General features: G+C 38.7%; 1 protein-coding gene across 1 annotated transcript in view; it reads left to right on the top strand.

Annotated features, from left to right (window-relative positions):
• The window catches only part of LOC139727256 (retinal rod rhodopsin-sensitive cGMP 3',5'-cyclic phosphodiesterase subunit delta-like), a 69,994-nt gene that overhangs the window by 15,557 nt on the left and 34,646 nt on the right, over positions 1 to 19,791 (top strand). The gene's annotated exons all lie outside the window — the stretch shown is intronic.

Raw genomic sequence — 19,791 nt, 5'->3', positions numbered from 1 at the left:
CTTTCTCCATGCGAAAGAAAAAACTAATAATAATATTGTGATAACATTGAATCTATACTGTTCTTGTTTGTATTAAGTGATGAGTAGGTGCCTAAATCATATAATAATTAACTACTAAGAGATGAAGACTAAGACCCTGTTTATTATAGACAGCATACACATTGTACACTGTGCAATTTTTGTGAATAAGTTGTACATTCAAATTTACAAATTGCCATCGCCACATACAATTGTAGGCCTACCGCCACCGGCCTACACTGACTCACTGTACACAACACACGATATCACGAAGTTCCAATTGAGCGAATGAACAACGCTAATTTCAATATATGGGACTGACCCTGCACCTCCGCAGAGATCGTTAACAACGGTGCATTTACGGTCCGAAAAAGTCCCCTTCCGCACTAGATGCGATCACGTGACCTTCCGGAGGACTAGAATACATTATTTGGCCTCTAAAAATGCAATCTTCAGGCCTAATTTTTAACAAGTTATGCTTCTAGGGCACCGTCGATCTTGGTATCTGCGTAAAGCACGAAGTATTGCCGACCTGATGAACAAAAAGTCACATCAATCCCCTTTTTAGATGGGTCAGCAGCCAGCTATAAACACGGGAATGTTTTGAAAGAGGAAAAATACTATGTCAACTTCGAGATACTATTTAAACGGCAAAAGAAATACTCATTTTGAACCGGAAAAAATAGCATGTCGATCACAAGAAGTCAGACATCAAACTTACCCCACAACATCGCTGTTGAAAAGCGTTGTAAAACACACGTTAATTATTCAGCAAGTCAGGCGTAGATTCAATTCTCGATGTACAAAATAGTATGCATGTAACGGCACGAGCGTGCATGTGAGTGAGGCCGAGGCGAGGACCGTCGACTGCTAGCTCGCCTCGCGTCGCTTCCGCGCCAGCGTAGCGCGCTAAATCTAGGTACTGCATTATAGCCAGCCGGCCAGCTGGCCGGCCACTCACCTCAGCTCAGTGCTAAGTGCCATGGCACTTGTGACTCCTCTCAGACTGGCGCCACCTTTTGGCCGGGAAAAAAGAGGAACGTATTTTTTTTTTTATCGGAGTGAAATGGTTTTATCAGAGTGAAATGGTTTTAGCGCAGTGAAATTTTTTCGTCTGAGTGATATGGTACGCCAAAGTGAAATGTATTTTTGTGAAGAGTGAAATGAATTTGTATTTAAAAGTGAAATGTATTTTTGTGAAAAGTGAAATGAATCTTTATGTAAAAGTGAAATGTATTTTTGTGAAAAGTGAAATGAATCTTTATGTAAAAGTGAAATGTATTTTTGTGAAAAGTGAAATGAATTTTAATTCAAAAGTGAAATGTATTTTTGTGAAAAGTGAGATGAAGTTTAATTCAAAAGTGAAATGTATTTTTGTGAAAAGTGAAATGAATTTTAATCTAAAAGTGAAATGTATTATTGTGAAAAGTGAAATGTATTTTTATAAAAAGTAAAATCAATGTTTGTGAGTGAAATGTATTTGTTAAAAGTGAAATGAATATTGGCTGGAGTGAAATGAATTTTGTATTGTTTCCTTAATGGCATTCCATATAGCTCTCCAGTCCATTGTTATGTCCATACTGTAAATTCATCTTAAAAGCGAAGATGTTTACAATAAATAAGATTATAAGTGACTGGCCGCACAAACCAAGCTGTATGCATGAGAGCCAGGCAATGCTGCAAAAACTATTGTGTTGTCTTCTTTATGAGCTTTTTACACATCATGGGTATTCAAATATAAAAGGTGCAATATACTCCAAAATTCTTGACAAAATTACACACCGAACAGTGACAGTGTGCATCATGGTACATTTGTACAATAACTGCAGTTCACGTGATGAGCAATTGACGAATCAGATAGCAAGAATCTTTTTTTAGGTGTTGTACAAAGGGCTTCTATGTACAACAAACTTCCAAAAGATATTGCGTCCTTCATCCTTAGTGTCGTAGCTCAGTGCAAGTGATGTGTTCCTAAATCACGGATAGCATACAGCAGGGCTGCCAACTCTCATGCATTGAGCATGAGACTCACGCAATTCAACCAATTTTGATTGTCTCACTCTGATAAACGAAATCTCACGCTAAACCCCCAAAATGGAATGTACATGACTATGTGTCCAATAATTTCTCTGATGATCCGAATGATACATACTGTATGCCCAAGCCCAAATTTCGAGATTTTCCCACCCGGGTGTAAAGCTTTAAAACCAATAATAATCGTTTTCGGTTCACGCACAAAGACGAGCTATTGGATTACGATTGGTTTCTACAATGTACCTATACGATGTGAGGTAGCTTGTACTTTGGGCAAATTACAGTACATGTATGGCTATGACATGTGCTTTACATCGCTTTACGTACACTGACTGTGTACATACGTATACGTGTGTACGTATATACGTACAGTACATAAGTTGTACGTACAACCGCACAGCTCCTCTCCCTCGCAGTGCAGTGTCTCACGCCAAACTCTCACTCAAGGTTGGCAGCCCTGATACAGTATTATTAGTAGAGTTGATGACAAGAACATTTATGCGTGTGAGACTACAGTGTATGAGAGATTGGGTTCAAAATATGCAATAACACTGTTAAAAGCCGTGCTGAGTTTCTTACCAATGATCTTGTGTGTACTCTAGCAATGTTGGGGTGAGTGAAATAGCACAGAACTGTAAATTTTTAGTCCACATGAGTCTTCATGAAGTATTAAAAAGTAGGGTTGAGCTAAATCAAGGTTAAAAGTTGATACCCCTTTCAGTAACTCATGCATTTTTGACCAGCTCCTGACTCAAGCTAAATTGGCCCGCGCCAAGCACTAAAATTTGCGTTCAGTATTTGATAAACTAAAGTATGGTATTAGCAGAGCTGTGCTACTTTTAAGATGACTCGTGCACGAACTCGGCCATGTAAGGGATTTAACTGCCATGGTAACTGAATGGGTGATTTCAAGTTCGGTGCTAGCGTTAGTGCTAGTGCTATCTCAGCACTAACACCGGCGATAAAACCGAACTTGAAATCACGTCGGTGTTGGGAGTTGACCTCAAAATTATGACGTATTTCCGGTTGCTGGTGCTGGGCTCGGTGTTGAATGTCGTCTGCTGAACCGAGCTCCGCCGATTGTGTTAGCGATTTACGTGCTTTTTCGCCATTGACTAACACTAGCCCCTAGGGATTAACATTTTCGTCATTTCAAGTTCGGTGCTGGTGTTAGCGTTGCCGTGCGAGACTCATATTCACGTCCATAATAGATGCACGTTTTACGTGCAAAGTCTATGCTAATGCAGTGGTCGCCCATGTAACGTACACGAACACTCTCGACATGGCTTCATAAATCTGAGCCTGGGAGCAAAATTAAGATAGTTGTATTTTGGGGAGTGGATGAAATTTGTGGCATTTTAATATTTCTTCCCCACTATGTCCCTAAAACTAAGCAATTATGGCTACATCTTTTAATATTTGACTGTAATCACGCGCAATCACTTTTTTCGTCGCGCAATTCCCGCGGAGCTCGCGGTGTTGTGATTTCAACACCTAGTGCTGGTGATCGATAATTTTGATCGGTATCGCCTCGTTAATCTGACCGTCGGTGTTGGAGCTCGATTTAACGCTGTTATTTGGGGGCTAGCACTAGCACTAGCACTAGCACCGAACTTGAAATCACCCATTTTCGTCATTTCAAGTTCGGTGCTGGTGTTAGCGTTGCCTTGCGAGACTCATATTCACGTCCATAATAGATGCACGTTTTACGTGCAAAGTCTATGCTAATGCAGTGGTCGCCCACGTAACGTACACGAACACTCTCGACATGGCTTTCTAAATCCGAGCCTGGGAGCAAATTTAAGATAGTTGTATTTAGGGGAGCGGATGAAATTTGTGGAATTTTAATCTGTCTTCCTCACCATGTCTCTAAAACTGAGCAATTTTGTCTACATCTTTTAATATTTTACTGTAATCACGCGCAATCACTTTTTTTCGTCGCGCAATTACCGCGGAGCTCGCGGTGCTGTGATTCCAACACCTAGTGCTGGTGATCGATAATTTTGATCGGTATCGCCTCGTTAATCTGACCGTCGGTGTTGGAGCTCGATTTAACGCTGTTATTTGGGGGCTAGCACTAGCACTAGCACTACATGTAGCACCGAACTTGAAATCACCCAATGTGTGCTGTGGCAGAGGCACGGCCAGGTACAGTAATCCTTTGACCGTGCAAGGAATTTTGGCCGAGCCTGGCGCTGCTATCATTCATAAACTCTTCGATCAGTGCCAGGCCCGAGCCTGGCGCAGGACACTTTGGCCCAACCTATTCATTAAACTCAAAATTTTACGACTTAGCTCGGGCCTGGCCCGAGCCAGAGAGTTACTGAAAGTGGTACAAGTCTTTCAGATGGGAAGTGTGCACCATGAATCTTAGAGCAAATCAGATTTAAAGGACAGGTCCACCATCATAAGGATTGAGAGAATGCAGTATCGGTATATCAGTAGAACACATCAGTGAAAGTTTTATGAAAACTGGACAATCCACAGGTTCAAAAGTGATGAATTTTTGAAGTTTTAGTGCCACCATCGCAGGATGAGAAGACTACAATTGTACTGCAGTTTGTGATGTCAGGTGCATACTTGTACGGGTCTCTTCAAAAAGTTGGGACCCAGGGTTTTTGGCACAGACTCAACATGCATAACATTTTGTGTCTCAGTGCTTTGTTCATACAGAACTTTTTTTGTGTTGAGCACTGGTATCATTGTTATAGGAGGGCTTATACCATGAAATACTAAGCATGCTTCCTCAATTGGTAAATTTGTGTAAAAATGTACTTTATTTAATGGTGTCCACTGTCATTTTAGCCTTTTTTTGGGTAAAATTTAAACAGGGTATTGTGATGACAGAGTATTGAGCACATTGTCCGAGTTAAATGTACCAGCAATTCTGAAATAATCTATAAAGCAAACTCCATTGCCTAACCAATTTCTCCATGCCAAACAAAAACATTTTTTTTTTAAATATAATTGATCTAAAAATTGCCCATACCATTGTTACACACGTACATTTGTATGTGCAGTCCAATGATCAAAAGAGGATGTAACGATGGTATTCTCCTACATTTTTTTATTTCCACTATTAGAAGGGCCAAAGTGGTTATATATTCAAAGAATTTCTTCATTTCTGACACTAAACACATCTATTATGAAAGCAAGAAAGTCAGAGTACCGGTATTTCCACACTTTATGTTCAAACTTTGCTGTGTCAGGATGGTGTCCAGCGTAACGGCGGTATTTTTGGGTGCACGTCACGAGACCGACATCCACAAGTCATATAGCCCACGAGTTATACATCTCACGAGTCATATACTTTGTAGCCCACGAGTTACACAGCTCACGAGTCATACAGCCCATGAGTTATACAGCTCACGAGTCATACAGCCCATGAGTTCGACACTACGCTAACAAGGCCCACGATACCGACACATTATTAAGCACTGTGTTGTATCTGTCGAACTCGTGGGCTTTTTTTACCTAGTGTCGAACTCATGGGCTTTATTTGCCTAGTGTCGAACTCATGGGCTGTATGACTCCTGGACCGCTTTTCAATTTCAAACTCGTGGGCTGTATGACTTGTGGGTGTCGGTCTTGTGGGATGACCCCGTAATTTTGGGATCTATCTTTATGACTATCAAGTCTTTTATGGGGCAGCTTCTCCCAATTTTTTTGTTAGAATATCCGTATGTATTAATTAATTACTTGTATGCAAATCTTATGGCATTCAATAATAACAGTTTTCGTCTGGCATTGACGTTTTGTGATGACACCGTCCATAATGGCGGTATGGCTTGTATCAGCCAAAGTGTCACAGAAATCGAGAATTTCCAGTTGAATTGTTCCCAATGAAATGTGTGTTGAGAGGTTTTACATTTATTATGTTAGAAATAATCACTAAAGGTAATTGTCAATGTAAGCTGTAACTGCACAAAACTTGTCATTTGGCAAGTATCAGGGTTACATGGACACAGTGTCCATGTAACATGGTATACATTGTATTTTTGCAGAATTATGCTACACAAAATTTCAGAGCTTATAATGATAATACATTTATTGTCCTCGAGTAAGGATCACTTACTTGTAGCATCCGAGGTAAAAAAGCTTACCTACATCTTCAAGAAAATTAACTTTGGGGGGATAATACATGTCGTATATGTACCAGTGTGACATGGACACTGTGTCCTCGGTGTAACACTGGTATGAAAGGGGTACAGAAAATGGCATGAAATGTAATTGAATAAACCGTTTTTGGCTCATATACTGAAATATCAACATGGTATATTATGAACATATATCTTTGAAATGATTTGTTTTAATAAGGCCCCCTTTTCTGCTTTTAAAATTAAGACACGGTGTCCTTGTAACATCGGTAGATCGCTCTACTACTGGAGCCACACAAAAAGATACACAAGAAATTTGCTCTTAATAACAAGTCTTAATACTCGATGCAGGAATGTAGAGTTCACCATAACCTACAATTACCACTGTATCACATTATCAGATAGCATATGATAAGATTGTCTTGTACATGTATTAGAAGAAAACATTCTTTTTTGTAACTTGGGTATTTTTAAGCAAACTTTGAGTGATAGATCAAATTTTCCCTAAAAAAGATTGAGGACATGAGCATCTGATTCTTGTTTCATTGTGTGGATGGTATTCATTTGTGATATTACTGCTTTTAAATTACAGTTCTCATGCCATTTCCTGGAGAAAAGGAGAAAGCATTTTCAATGTGGTGTCCATGTGACATCGGTATTTACAATCAATCTCATTCTCATACAAGAAAATTATATTGGAATTTTCAAGCAAATCCTAAGGATGAAATATATTATAGTATGGCTAGGTATAACAGTAAATGTCAGTCATTTTCATTAATTTGATGTTTAATTTTGGACCTATGTGTCAAACTTTGGGTCCCAACTTTTTGAACAAACCCATACACCATACTAGAACGATACCGTAAAAATGGAAATTTTCACGGTGTTGAAATTTTCACGCAATATCGCGCAATCAGAAACTAGAGCAAAAATAAAAGCACACAAATATTTTTGCTTTCCACATATTCCAGTAGTTGATGTATTGATTCCGCGGATTTTAAAACATGCAAAATTCTCCTTACCCGGCCGAGCGTGAAAAATTTGTCGCGCGAAAATATCCACTTTTACAGTTACAAGGAAAAATAAAGAAAATTCGACACATTTTCACTTTTCTCACATAATAATAGAGCTCTTGATTTGCCTCTTTCAGAAGGCAGGGGGAATAATATTAAGATTACCCTTAAAATATCTAGGTCAGTAGTGAGTCGAGGGAATGTGTACATTTTTCTAAAAATGAAATTTTGTGGAAATCTCTTTATATTTTCCTTATTGTTTTACGCATGTGTCCTCATTCACGGTAGTACGTAGTCTTCTCATCCAGCAGTAACTGTGCAGAAACTTTGAATGAAAATTTATAACTTTTGAATGGATTGTCTGATTTTCATCCTGAACTTTCCCTGATGTGTTCTACCAATATTGCTGCAGTCACTCAATCCCAACACATTTGAAGATGAACCTATCCTCTAAAGATACACGTACAGTGTACCTCCTGACCTCGATTTGGAAATTTATCCTAGAATTACAGTAATTTGCTTTTGGATGCAAGAAATATCTCGATTACAACCAAGTTTACAATTTGAGATTTTTTGAGAATCAGAATGGTACCAACAAGTCATGGTATTTTGCCAACAAATTATGTGGTATTTTCTACCACGTTTTGTGCAAATGCACATCAACTGTGAGTGAGTCATCCTGCTCTGAGTTTCGCATTGCCACTTTCAGAAAGGATGTGCTTTTTGTATTAAATAATGTGGGGGTTAGCAGTGTTGTCTGGAGGTTCCAAGTTTTGGTTTTGTATCCCGGCACCTGTTACTGCCGGAAAGCCCATTTACACTGTGTACTTGTATACAATTATCTGCTGTAATGCCCATATGCAGTTTGGATATGTAGTGGTACACTGATCATACCAAAGCCTCAGTTTTGAGAGAAACTGGCCAGAATGATCTAATGTAGCTCTGAAATGTACAGTACATAAAGTGTAACAAGTTTTAAGAGGTCACACAGGTACAGTGTAAAGTAGGTCTTGTGTAAATTATTCCTATGCATTTGTAGCAATCCCTGAATCATTTCTAATTCTGTTCTGACAGCAGAGCTGCCTGTGACTAAAACACTCTACTCTAGGTACATCTAGTAGTAATCATGTGGATTTACTGTAGATTCAAAAGTTAAAGTTTCATGGTGGGGAAAAAGAGATCTGTGGCCAACATGACGAGATCATTCCTTTTTTTTTTTTCTTCTTCTTCTTCTTCTTCTTCTTCCACTCCATCGTTGTGTGTTTCCATGTAAAATATCTATATGGACCAATTTGGTTTGGGTTCTGCTTTTTGTGGTAATTTCTACAGTTGGGGCTTCAGGTATGCCGAACAAAAGATAATTTATGCACTGACATATGTAGCAATGCACCTGACTCATTGCATGTACCGGTATCCCATTGAAAGTGCTACGTAAATTGTTCTTCTTTGGAAGCCCCAATTACAACTGTACATATGTACAATGTACACATTTGTATGGCTGCTATACAATTTTTGTATTAAAGTTGCAGTGCTCTGAAGTCGGATTTATCTTTAAGCTGTCTACTAGTGTTTGGCATGTACATCACATGTACCTCCATGCAACAAATTTTATTTTGAGCTTCCTGGGATAATTTTTACTAGAATTTAGAAATGGAGCTGATTGAGTCCCAACACCAAATTTTTTATTTTTTTAGTTTTAATGTTTCGATTTTTTGTTTTGTTTTTGTTTTTGTTTTTGTCCTGGAAGGGGAGATTACAATTTAGCACTACCAGGCACAAAATTTGTGTTAACCCATTAAAGATAAGTCGCGAGTATACTAGGGCAGGTGTCTATGGGAAATGCGTGTTACTGTAAAGGTGGAAATTTTTGCGGTGTTGAAATTTTCGCGCATTTCGCGCAACCAGAAACTAGCGCGAAAATAAAAGCTCTCGAATATTTTTGCTTGCCATATGTTCCTGTGCGTGATGTCTTGATTCCACGGAATTAGCAACACGCAAAACTCTTCTAACCCGGCCAAGCTCGAAAAATTAGTGGCGCGAAAATATCCACTTTTACAGTATATATCAAAATCAGACCGTGCTCAATGGGTTAAAATGTTCAGTAGGCTGACTGCGTTCTTGGAATCACAACCAGCACAGTGTGCTGCATAACTCCGTCAGCATTTACTAGATCTACATACAATGTGCATACACAAGTGTACATGTAGTTGTCTTCCTGAAATAAACGCCTAAAACTCAACGCATCCTCTATGGATATTTAAAACTATAAATGTGTGATGCTGCTGGTAGAGTTCCAAAGTGTGTTCTATGCAAAGATCATTACCATCTCCTCATGTATTAAAGTCCATTGGGATGCAAACACTTCACTTTACATGTATAAGTGTGTTATACTATAAAGGAGATACCCATACATTATTAGAACCTCTACCAGGTATCCACTAACTGTGTTTCCCAGGGTATTTGTGTACCACAGTGACTGTACAAACCTATTGTTCTTGTGGGCCACACATTGTTAAACCACAGAGACACAAAAAAGGCAGGTAACGCCGCTACGCCATTCACTTTATCTTTTATATGCTGCAGCTCTGCACATGATGGCATGGACTTCATTGATGGCTTGAAGCCGCTCTCAGGCAACTGTAGCTGGTTGCCATAGTTACATCTGTACACGCATTTAGATACCGCACACAGAGTCCTGCCTAACCATACAGCCACTCTAATTTTGGCTGTGCTCAACAGTAATAGCAGAGGTACAGTGCCATTGACATCAAGGTGTTCTACCCAGTTGTTGTTGACATACTGGAACTGTACAGTATTGTACAGCTGTCTTGTACAAGCTGGCTCCATGTCTTTCCAATCATAAATGAATTTGGCTGTTGGTGATGTAGGGCTGCGAGCATGACAAGCATGGCAAATCAGTGGATTTTGTTGACACTTCTCTGAAACTGGTGACACAGGAATGATTGTGAAATCTACATGTAGGCTCCGAATGAAGTGTGCAGGGAATGAGTCAGCAAACTGTGTGTTAAATGTGTCGATCATTGTATGGAGCATTAAACAAACTTTCCATGTGTGTAGATTAGCAGCATCCTTTTCATCATACATGCGGGATTCAAAGGTTTAACCCAGTTTTAGACATGTACCAAGCATTTTTACTGGAGGGCTGTTGAGAAGAGGAAGCTATTAAATGCAGAGCTAGGAAATGGCTCCCATGGCAACATATGGTTGCTCTAAGTGCAGTTTTGCACAGTGACAAAATTGGCTGTACAGATATATCACAGCAGTGAAATGAAAACCAAACAAAATGGGAAAAAAAAATCTTCAACACTAAATCAAAATCAAGAAGGATTTGTACAAGGATTACAATAGCTTAATGGGACCGGAAAGTTTCACACGTTTTTTATTACTCAACAAGCATGGTACGGGTACCGGTACTTTAAATTGATATATCAAATTTCAGTTGACGTGAAATCAAGAACAAAAAATTCAATCTTTTGCACCAAATTAGTGTTGCAACAAATGAAGAAGTGTATCAAATCAGTACACTTTACCACTCTTTCTCCCTTGAGTCATGTTTTTCTCTGATGGAGGAAATTCTGCGGAAGATACATCGATGTATGAGACATAAAGACGTACACAACAGTAGACTGCAACACGTGCCTACAATGTACGGCTAAATTTAGACAGTGTGAAGATTACAGCCATTTTTGCCTATTATGCAAATGATCACGCACACACTGTATTCATGATACATTGTATCCTCTATTTTAATAGCAGTTATGATGTAAAAGTTGTGAAGACCTGTAGACTGAGATCCTAAACTTGGATTTTTGTGACATTAATGTGTACAAATCAATTTGGGAACACTTTGAGGTGAGGCCATCATGTATTGGAAACTCCTTGATCTTATACTGAACCTGCCTTGTGCTTGTGACAATCACTGCTTTGTGAAAACGTATTTCAAACCTTCATGTCATACAGAAATTGTATTGATGCAGGGCTCGACATACAATGTACTTTAACAGCAGTGCTTTTCGTGTCAGTACAGAATGCACTGAAGTCTTCCCTGTTGTATGAGTGGTACAAACTTGTGTATATATAATCAGTCGGATACAGTATACTGTACATTGTACAAGTTTTGTTCATGACCCCATATGGTACTCATATCTGTTTTCTTGGTACAATGTGCCTGTCCACTTATCTTTAAAGTGATATCAAATCTACTTTGAAAGGGCTTTTTTAGGGCTGACGATGTTCTTTTACATTGCTAAAATGGAGAAGGATATCATGAATACATTACAGTGTATTAATGTTTGATCATTTGCGATAGGCAAACACGACTGTAAATCTTCATACTGTCTAAATTTAGCTGTGGGCAGGTGTTGCAGTCTACTGTTGTGTACGTCATATGTCTCATATCTTCGGCAGAATTTCCCCTATCAGAGAAAACATGACACAGAAGGGGATAGAGTGGTAAAGCGTATTGATTAGATGCACTTCTTCATTTGACGCAGGATATTACGTTTCAAGCGGCAATCCTGCGTTCAGGGGGCACTCGATGACGTCTCCAGGTCGCAAACAGCCCTGAGACGACTATCACACGATCTTTGCCGGTCTCCAAATCCCCAGCATGATGTACATGTAGATTGGTCGCTGACCACTTCTGTAAACAAACTGGAAAGTGATACAAATGGGCCCTGATTTGCAAAAGTTTCAGCAGGTTTGCGACAAATGTTCTACCCCCACTTCAAACTTGACTTTACAAAAAAACTCTTGCAAGACCAAGGAGCCGCCCAGGCCACCACCTGTTTAAATTTCTTCCACTGGCTCGCAATGGTCATGGCTTTCGCATTCATCTCCCGTGTCCTTTTTCTCTGGTGTCTTCCTCATACAGTACCACATTTGCCTGAATATAGACAAACCTGCACACTTCTGGCGAGAAATATTTGTTGGCTGGCATGAACATTTCTGTGAAATATTAAAGATATCAAGGGCAAATGCACCACTACAAAGTTGTTGTTTATTTTTTATATAATAAAGGTAAACTTTGAAATCTACAACCTGGGTTTGAAATCATGTGCTTTTTAACACTCATATGTACACCTCCAGTTAGTGAACATTAGAACTTTTTATAACATTGTGGTCTAAAAACATACATAAATTTTACTGTATACATGTAATAAACTGGACAGCAAAAGAAAGTACCCACTTCTGTCAAAGGCCACACACAAAAATTCCCCTCCTAGAAATAAAAAATTTTGTACACAGGTATGCTGCAATATCCATTAGTAATCTCATACCCAATAGTAAGTGATGATCTTTAGTGCAAAGAAAAAAAAATGACATGCACAGCATCTTGGCCACTGAATCAAAAGTCACAAAATGTAACAGAGTGAGCCTTACAAGTTTTACGCAAAAATCAGTGTCACAGGACGAAAAAAGCATTCACAAACATCAATGTTCAATATTATGTCCTCCTCGTGCCTGGACACATTCCAGGCATCTCTGACGCATGCTCTGGACAAGCTGTGTGGCGTAGTCCTGGGGAAGTTCTGTCCTTTCCTCCTGCAGAGCTTGGATCAATGTTGGTCAAGTTTAAAAATGTTGTCCATTCAGTGGCAATTTTTGCGTGATGGAAAGTGCTTTTGTGTGGGACTATTGATTCAGTGACCAAGATGCTGTGCATGTCAAGTTCTTCTTTGTTATGAAGACATTTCTTTGCAAGAAATTATTTCTTGGTGAATAAGATTTCTTTAAAATCAAATTTCATGAGTTTTCCTTGTTACATGTATATGATCTGGTAGCCCTGACATTCTTGCCGTAGTATTCTATGAATATGTGAAGAGTTTGTTTGCAAAAACCGATAAGTGCATATTTGTCAAACCGAGATATTTGCAATGAAAGGTCAAGAAAAATAAAGAGAATGATAAGAAAATTTTTGCTTCATTGACCATAACTTCAAAAATGTACCTTTATATGTAGTGACCAATATATCAATTAAAATGTATTATTTTGTACTTTATTACAGAGACCGTACTTCAAAATCTTCAAAAATGGACTTATTGGTTTTTGCAAACAAACTCTTCATGTCTTGTCAACGAACATCTGTGTATTAAACATGCATTTTAGGACACGTAAAAAGTACCAAGGACTCCACATTCCGTTTTCTCCCCTCCTGTTGCCATTGTTGCAGTCACCATGAATGAAAGAATAATAAACCAGCTGGGCTTTCTTCAGGGAACTGCACGAGTTGCTAATTCCATTAGCATTGCAATGGACGATCCAAATGTTCTCCTGACTTCACGACGAGTGGTGCGTTCATGCCGAATGCAGCAGTACACCTTTGCTTGGCTCACTGCATGCTGTGGGGTAGCGGCGCTGTGAATGTCACGCATCACGTTTGCCATCAGCATCCCCATGCTTGGTATAGGGCTTCCCTCAGACACGAATGCTTGGGCACTCAATTTTAACTTGCATCGATCACTTCTGTTTTTCTCTCCTACGCTTTGCCCACAGGACTTCCTTTGGTAGACCTAGCAAGCAGTCCCCAGACAATGAAGAACATTGTAGTTGGCAGTGGGGTTTTTCACATGAGAAGGTGTAGTTTGCATTTGGTCTTTGCACTTACCTGAACTGCTTTTGTAACATATTCAGCCATGCCCCCCCCCCCATGTTGTTGCATGGTTGCAATACATAGATGGATAAGTGGGTGGATTGATGATGTTGATTGCTCTTCATTTCTCCTAATTAGTTGCTCAGCGAGGTACTTGTACCATGTCACAAGTTAACATAAAACAGAATATTGCCACAGTAAACACTTTTATGAGCGACACATTCTTTTGATTTATGAGTTATCTAGTTAAGAGAAACTGGATACAGAATAGACATTGCTCGTTTCAAAGGAGCAATAATTGGGAGCAAAACTTGACCTAGAGTGTACTTCTCATTTTGTTTTGGCCAACATAAAGTTCAGCAATTTGGTAGGCTAAATTCTTCCATACATTATGAATAATAGTTAAACAGTGATTATGATGACGATCAATGAGGATTACCGTGGTAGTTGTAACAGTAGAAAATGTAATCGCTGTCATGATAAATGATTCTTTTTCATTTGATCATTACTACAGCCTGTATCACAGTGAATATTAATAGTGCACTCCTGTTAAAACAAAATTCTCATTACAACAAATAATTAAAGATTCAGGTCCCAAAATTATCATCTACATGTGTAAAACCTTTATGAACTTTACTGTTCAGCTGTAATTAAATTTTTATTTTGATAACATGAAAGGAAAGCGCCGGTCCAGAGGACTTCATTATAACAGGAGTGCACTGTAGACCATGTACAACTGTACTTCAAATCTCATTTACAGATATTATAATCCTAATTAATGAAGAAAATTTCCATCAGTTTTATCAAGAGGCTGTGCAATTAATGAGATATCAAGTTTGTTTTGAAAACACAAGAGTGACAGAAAGGTGTTCAAACGTAGTTTAAACAGCATCGTTGTTTCAGAAGGTTTATCAGCTTGAAGGTTTATCAGCTGTCTCATATCTGTCGTACACTGTAGTTGTGCTTACAAATTGTAAGTCATCATTTGCTGAGACGTTTGGCTATTATACATGTAGGTTAAAATCACAAAAGCTTTTAAATGTATAATAACTTTTAAAAAGTCTCTGGAATTGCATGATGTAATGTGATATTTTTGTTTTAAATAGCTTGATATATATTTATACATATTTGTACAGTACCTGTACACGTACAATACTGAGAAGTCTTCAGTCAACTTCAGTAGTGGGCCAGTGATTTTGGTATCCCTTGGTGTAATTCATACCAACTACTAGCATCATGAAGTCTATGGTGATGTGAAGTTGAGCAAAAGTTTTTTTACACGGAAAGTCACAAATTGCACGACAATCTGTATTCGTTGATATGCTGCATTTCCATGGTCTTCTAGCCAGATGTAGTTGTTATTGTTGTTTACCACATGGCCAGCATTTGAGGTTAAATGCAAATATAAGAATAATAATAATAAAAATAATAGAAACACTTTATAGGATCTTCATGTATGAACCCTACCTATTGCAGTATAGACATTTATTACTACCAAGATAACGATCCTCAAGTGAGCTTGTACCGTTTCACATCTGTTGCCTAGCAACGGAGTATTGGGCGGAAGATGGGTTGAAGAGGAATGCTGCTCAGGTGGGGAGAAGTGGGATTTAATGGGTGCCACGTGGCTAGCCTCCCCTCGTTTTGGGGATCTTTAATCTAATATATTGTCATTGAGAGAGACGGATCGGGTGGGAAGTAGGGGAATGGGAGTTAATTGTGCAGTGCAGTAGGACAAGTTCTCCATTTTAATGGCAAAAATGATACACACTGTTTGAAATACTGTGGTACAGTGCCTAACATTGCGCTTCAGTGGTCTTTTCTTGTTGGTACACTATATCATAATGTACCCTGTGGTTGGTGTGTGTAGTAGCAATCTGACAGGAAGTTGATATACACAATAACATGACATTTGCTTTGGCGACAGTTGCTCCAGTCTTAATATCTCCATGGATGTAGGGTTAGGGTTGTGATAGGGTTTTAGGTTTAGATTGATGTTATGAATAGAATTTAAAAGGGTTACAGTGGTTATGTTTGTGAGTAAAATTTATGTCTTACCCTTGTCAGATAGTAAGATTTATATGAAGGCATCAAATTTTCCATATAGCCACTGTATTTATGATCGACAATGTAAACCAAGATAACCTAGAATGCCTCAAAATTTGTAAATGATGTGTAAGCATGTATGATCACACACACTTTGCAAAAACAAAATTTTGCAATACCAATCGTTTTTTACTTGTTTGTTGTTGTTTTTTGCCCTCATGATGCATTGTAGCAAATTCCGTCAACTTTGGTAGAGTTATGAAATGTAATGTGCTGATTCACTGAACCAATGATGTGTGTGTGTGGTGTGGTGTGTGTGTGTATGTGTGTGTGTGTGCGTGCGCGCTATGTTTTTTCTTCTTTTTTCCCTTGGTAGTCATAATGATCATCAGGGCTGCAAAGCTGAAGGCCATTTCATGAAATATCCTTGTCTATGTCACAACTCAAAAAGTATTGGTACACTCATTACATTATTAAATTATGCAATTTCATCGCGCAGATGTGCCAGTTCGTATGTCAGCTACCATGTACAGTCATACATTGTGTATACTGCACAGTGCGTAATTGTCTGGCATAGTGGAAACAAAATGCATTCATAAATATATTAATCCTATCCCATAACTTTAATGCTTAGTCATGCTTTGTACAATTGTATACCAGTCACATATTTCCTATGATATGATGACGTACACGGTATGTAATCCCCTTGTTGATGACACGTCAGTAGATCCTGAGCAAACAGTGGATTTAGGACCTGTAGCAAAATCAAGAAAGCATTAAAGGGATAATAATAATTATAGTTTTTATTGAAATTGGTCTTCAAGTTTCTTTTGTGAGATACAAATAATGATAATTGAAATATAAACCCGCAGTCTGATAAAATATGAAACAGCGTACAATTCTATGAGAAATTCATAGGAAGTTCATTTGATGAAAATTTAGTTTTGAAATGGCTGAGATATCCAAAACAAAGTGATCCTACTTTAAGGTGAGACCTACAGTACATACATGTACATCACGTATGTACAGTACCTCTTATTGCTTTGTTTGATATTTTGCTTTTGGATATCTCGCCCATTTCAAAACCAATTTTTCATCAAATAGACCTTGAATTCCTGGGTTTTATATGTGGATGCAAGCTTGTACAAAATGTAGTTATTGATGTGTACATGGGGCTGAAGCTATAATAGGGGAGCGTAGTGTTCTTTTAGCATAATGTGCAAGATAAACAAGTTGCGGGAAATTCTGTCATCAAGACATTGTGTACATGTATGTGGCACAAGGTGATGGCAAGAATGATCAGAGCTACTATACATTGTAACATCAACAAAGAAAATTTGCCTGAACTACTTCGGCTTTGCTCGTGGTATGTACACGTGTAGTACAGTAGTTTGACAAAATCATTGTATGTGGTTCATCTTTAATTTGCTATATTTATTTAGGGCTTGTCTTTTTGTTCATCTGCCATCTAGAAATGGAAGTGGACAATAGATTTTGATATACAGTGTACAGGGTATGTTATAACATTACAGATTCCCTTATGAAATGGTTCTAAAAATTCCTAAAAATCAGTGTTTAAGTCCTTGTTGGGGTCAGAAATGGGTGCCTTCATTGTGCAGTACGCAATTGATGTTTAATGGACCTTCACAAGCTGAAACATCCTCTAGTTGGTGGAAATTTCAGCCTTGTTCCTGCTGAATACCTGTTACTTTCCCTCAGAGTGATCTTTCTCTTGTTTTGGTGAGATGTCATTGATTTTGAGTCATAAACCCAAGACTTTTCTATCAGTACATTTGAGTGTCTTCTGACCCAAAGCTGCACTATCCCTTTAAGACTCCTGATCTACCATGCCATCATATAGGAAAGTACAAGTGTACTAGATAGCAACATAACACCTACACTGTATAATAGCAACTTAATCGAGGTAGAATCTTCAGGAATTATTCATGAAAAAGTGGCGTTGACCGATTAAGGGGGGTGATTATTACCAACATGCTCTGGTATTTCGCCCCACAGCTGACACGTCTGTGTGCGCATTTTGCTCTACCCTGGTGATCTTAATCTCTCCCTTATGTCCTGGTAGTGTTTTTGCCCTGTCCTTCCCATTAGGAGCAGTACAACATCCAAAGATGCCCGAGGTGATGCTCATCGTGTGCTGAGGTCACCTTTTTTCAAAGGCCCTCTTGGTGTTATCATTGTGGACAATTGCTAGTGGGCCTATTTTAGCTGCCCATTTTAGGTGCCCATTTGGGGTTTTCAAATGCAATTATTATTCACGAGTTGGGAGAGGGCTTCTAGCCAGCTCTGCATTCCTACAGAAATGCGTAACATAGTTTGTCACTCCAACCAGTGGAATTATTGGATATGCCCATCTTAAAGATTGTAAATGTGCAATTTCTTCAAATAGAACACTGCTGATTGGTCATAATTTTTGGCATCAAGTGATGATAGCAAATTTGCTTGTATATCAAAAACAAAAACAAAAAACAAACCAGAAATTAAGAGGAATATATTAAACGGCATTATGTTACCAATGGCCCCCTTGATTGGGCTTGCCTCCAGATGGGGCGTGCCTCTGGCTGGTGGCTTTAGCCAGTCTCATTTGATGATATAATGTAAGTTCGTGAAGTTTGGTCACAGGTGCGCATGCGCGACGAAGAGAAAGTGCCGTCTGACAGCTAATGATTGTTTTGTAAACAATGCGCACATACATTGTACATCCCAATGAGGGCGCGCTTTGGAGGAAGTGCAAGCGGGAAAAGGAATGGTCATGTGACAAACTTTGCAAAGTTTCAGTTGCAAGTGTTCAGAGTGTGCAAATTTTGAAGAAGGTTTGGGAGATTTTATGTATGATGCCGGAAATATTAAATGAGCTTGAGATGAAACTTTCAGCAGCAGTACAAATTGTAGTTCTCATGCTCAGAAGAAAAAGAATCCCAATTATTTTGTAGATTTACAAGGGTAATTGCAAAATTGAAAGTTGATCATACTGTACAGCTTAAAATAATGAATAAAAAAGTACAGAGTACACTCTGTGTAATCTTCTCCCTACACCTACATTGTATATGCTCCACAATGTACTGTATACACTGTTATTTTCACGAATGACGAGGTCATAGACATTTTCGCGAGATGTTGTTTTCATGAATCGACACCGGTGCTTACGTTAATGCAGCTAACAAAGCGCATGGAGACATTTTCGCATGTTAAATTCGCGATCCAACTATGATTTGCAAAATTCGAGAAAATCAAACCCTCGCAAAAATAACAGCTTATACGGTGCCTTGTACACTGTTGCCTTGAATTCTGCATGTTGCAGTAAAATGTGTTGAAATAGTCCACTGAAGCAAGCAAAAATAGTATGCTTTGTATTATTGATTTGAAAATGCTCTTCTTTCTTGGTCATGCAGAAAGCACAGCTCTGCCTGTTTTTGGCAGTGTACATGTACTTCAGCAGATTAATTGTGATTCATTTTCTCCTCCCCCCCCCCCCCCATCCACCCATTCCGAATGCTTTCAATTTATTATCATAATTCACATTTTACTGCATTTTCAGGTAGATGGAAACTGAAGGGCAACATCCATCATAGATTGAGCGATTTAGGAAATCGATGTGATGCCAAATGTTTTGCGTGTGGAAGAAGCGGAAGCCAGCAATCAATCCACTATCTCACTCACGATGTCTCCATGTTTTTGATTGATCGATGTTGCTATCTATGATGCTAACAGTGCATGCAATAAATACCAGTTGTACTTCATGCTCCAACGTACACCTGTAATCCAGGGCCCCGTCTTATAAAGCCTTCAAATCAATCACAAGTCCCCAAATCAATCGCAACTTGCATTGCAGCTCACAAGAAACTTGTGATTGATTTTTATCACAAGTCTTTATAAGACAGGCCCCAGTCATTTAAACAATGAACTATGCAGAATTTGGCACACTTATTTTTTTTGAAATTCACTATCATGA

This window comes from Diadema antillarum, unplaced genomic scaffold (genome assembly GCF_040938485.1).
Source record: "Diadema antillarum isolate AM-2024a unplaced genomic scaffold, OU_Dant_1.0 seq00000124_RagTag, whole genome shotgun sequence".
NCBI classification, from domain to species: Eukaryota; Metazoa; Echinodermata; class Echinoidea; order Diadematoida; family Diadematidae; genus Diadema; species Diadema antillarum.
Note: the sequence above shows the minus strand (reverse complement) of the source record. Positions and strands in the feature narration are given on the sequence as shown.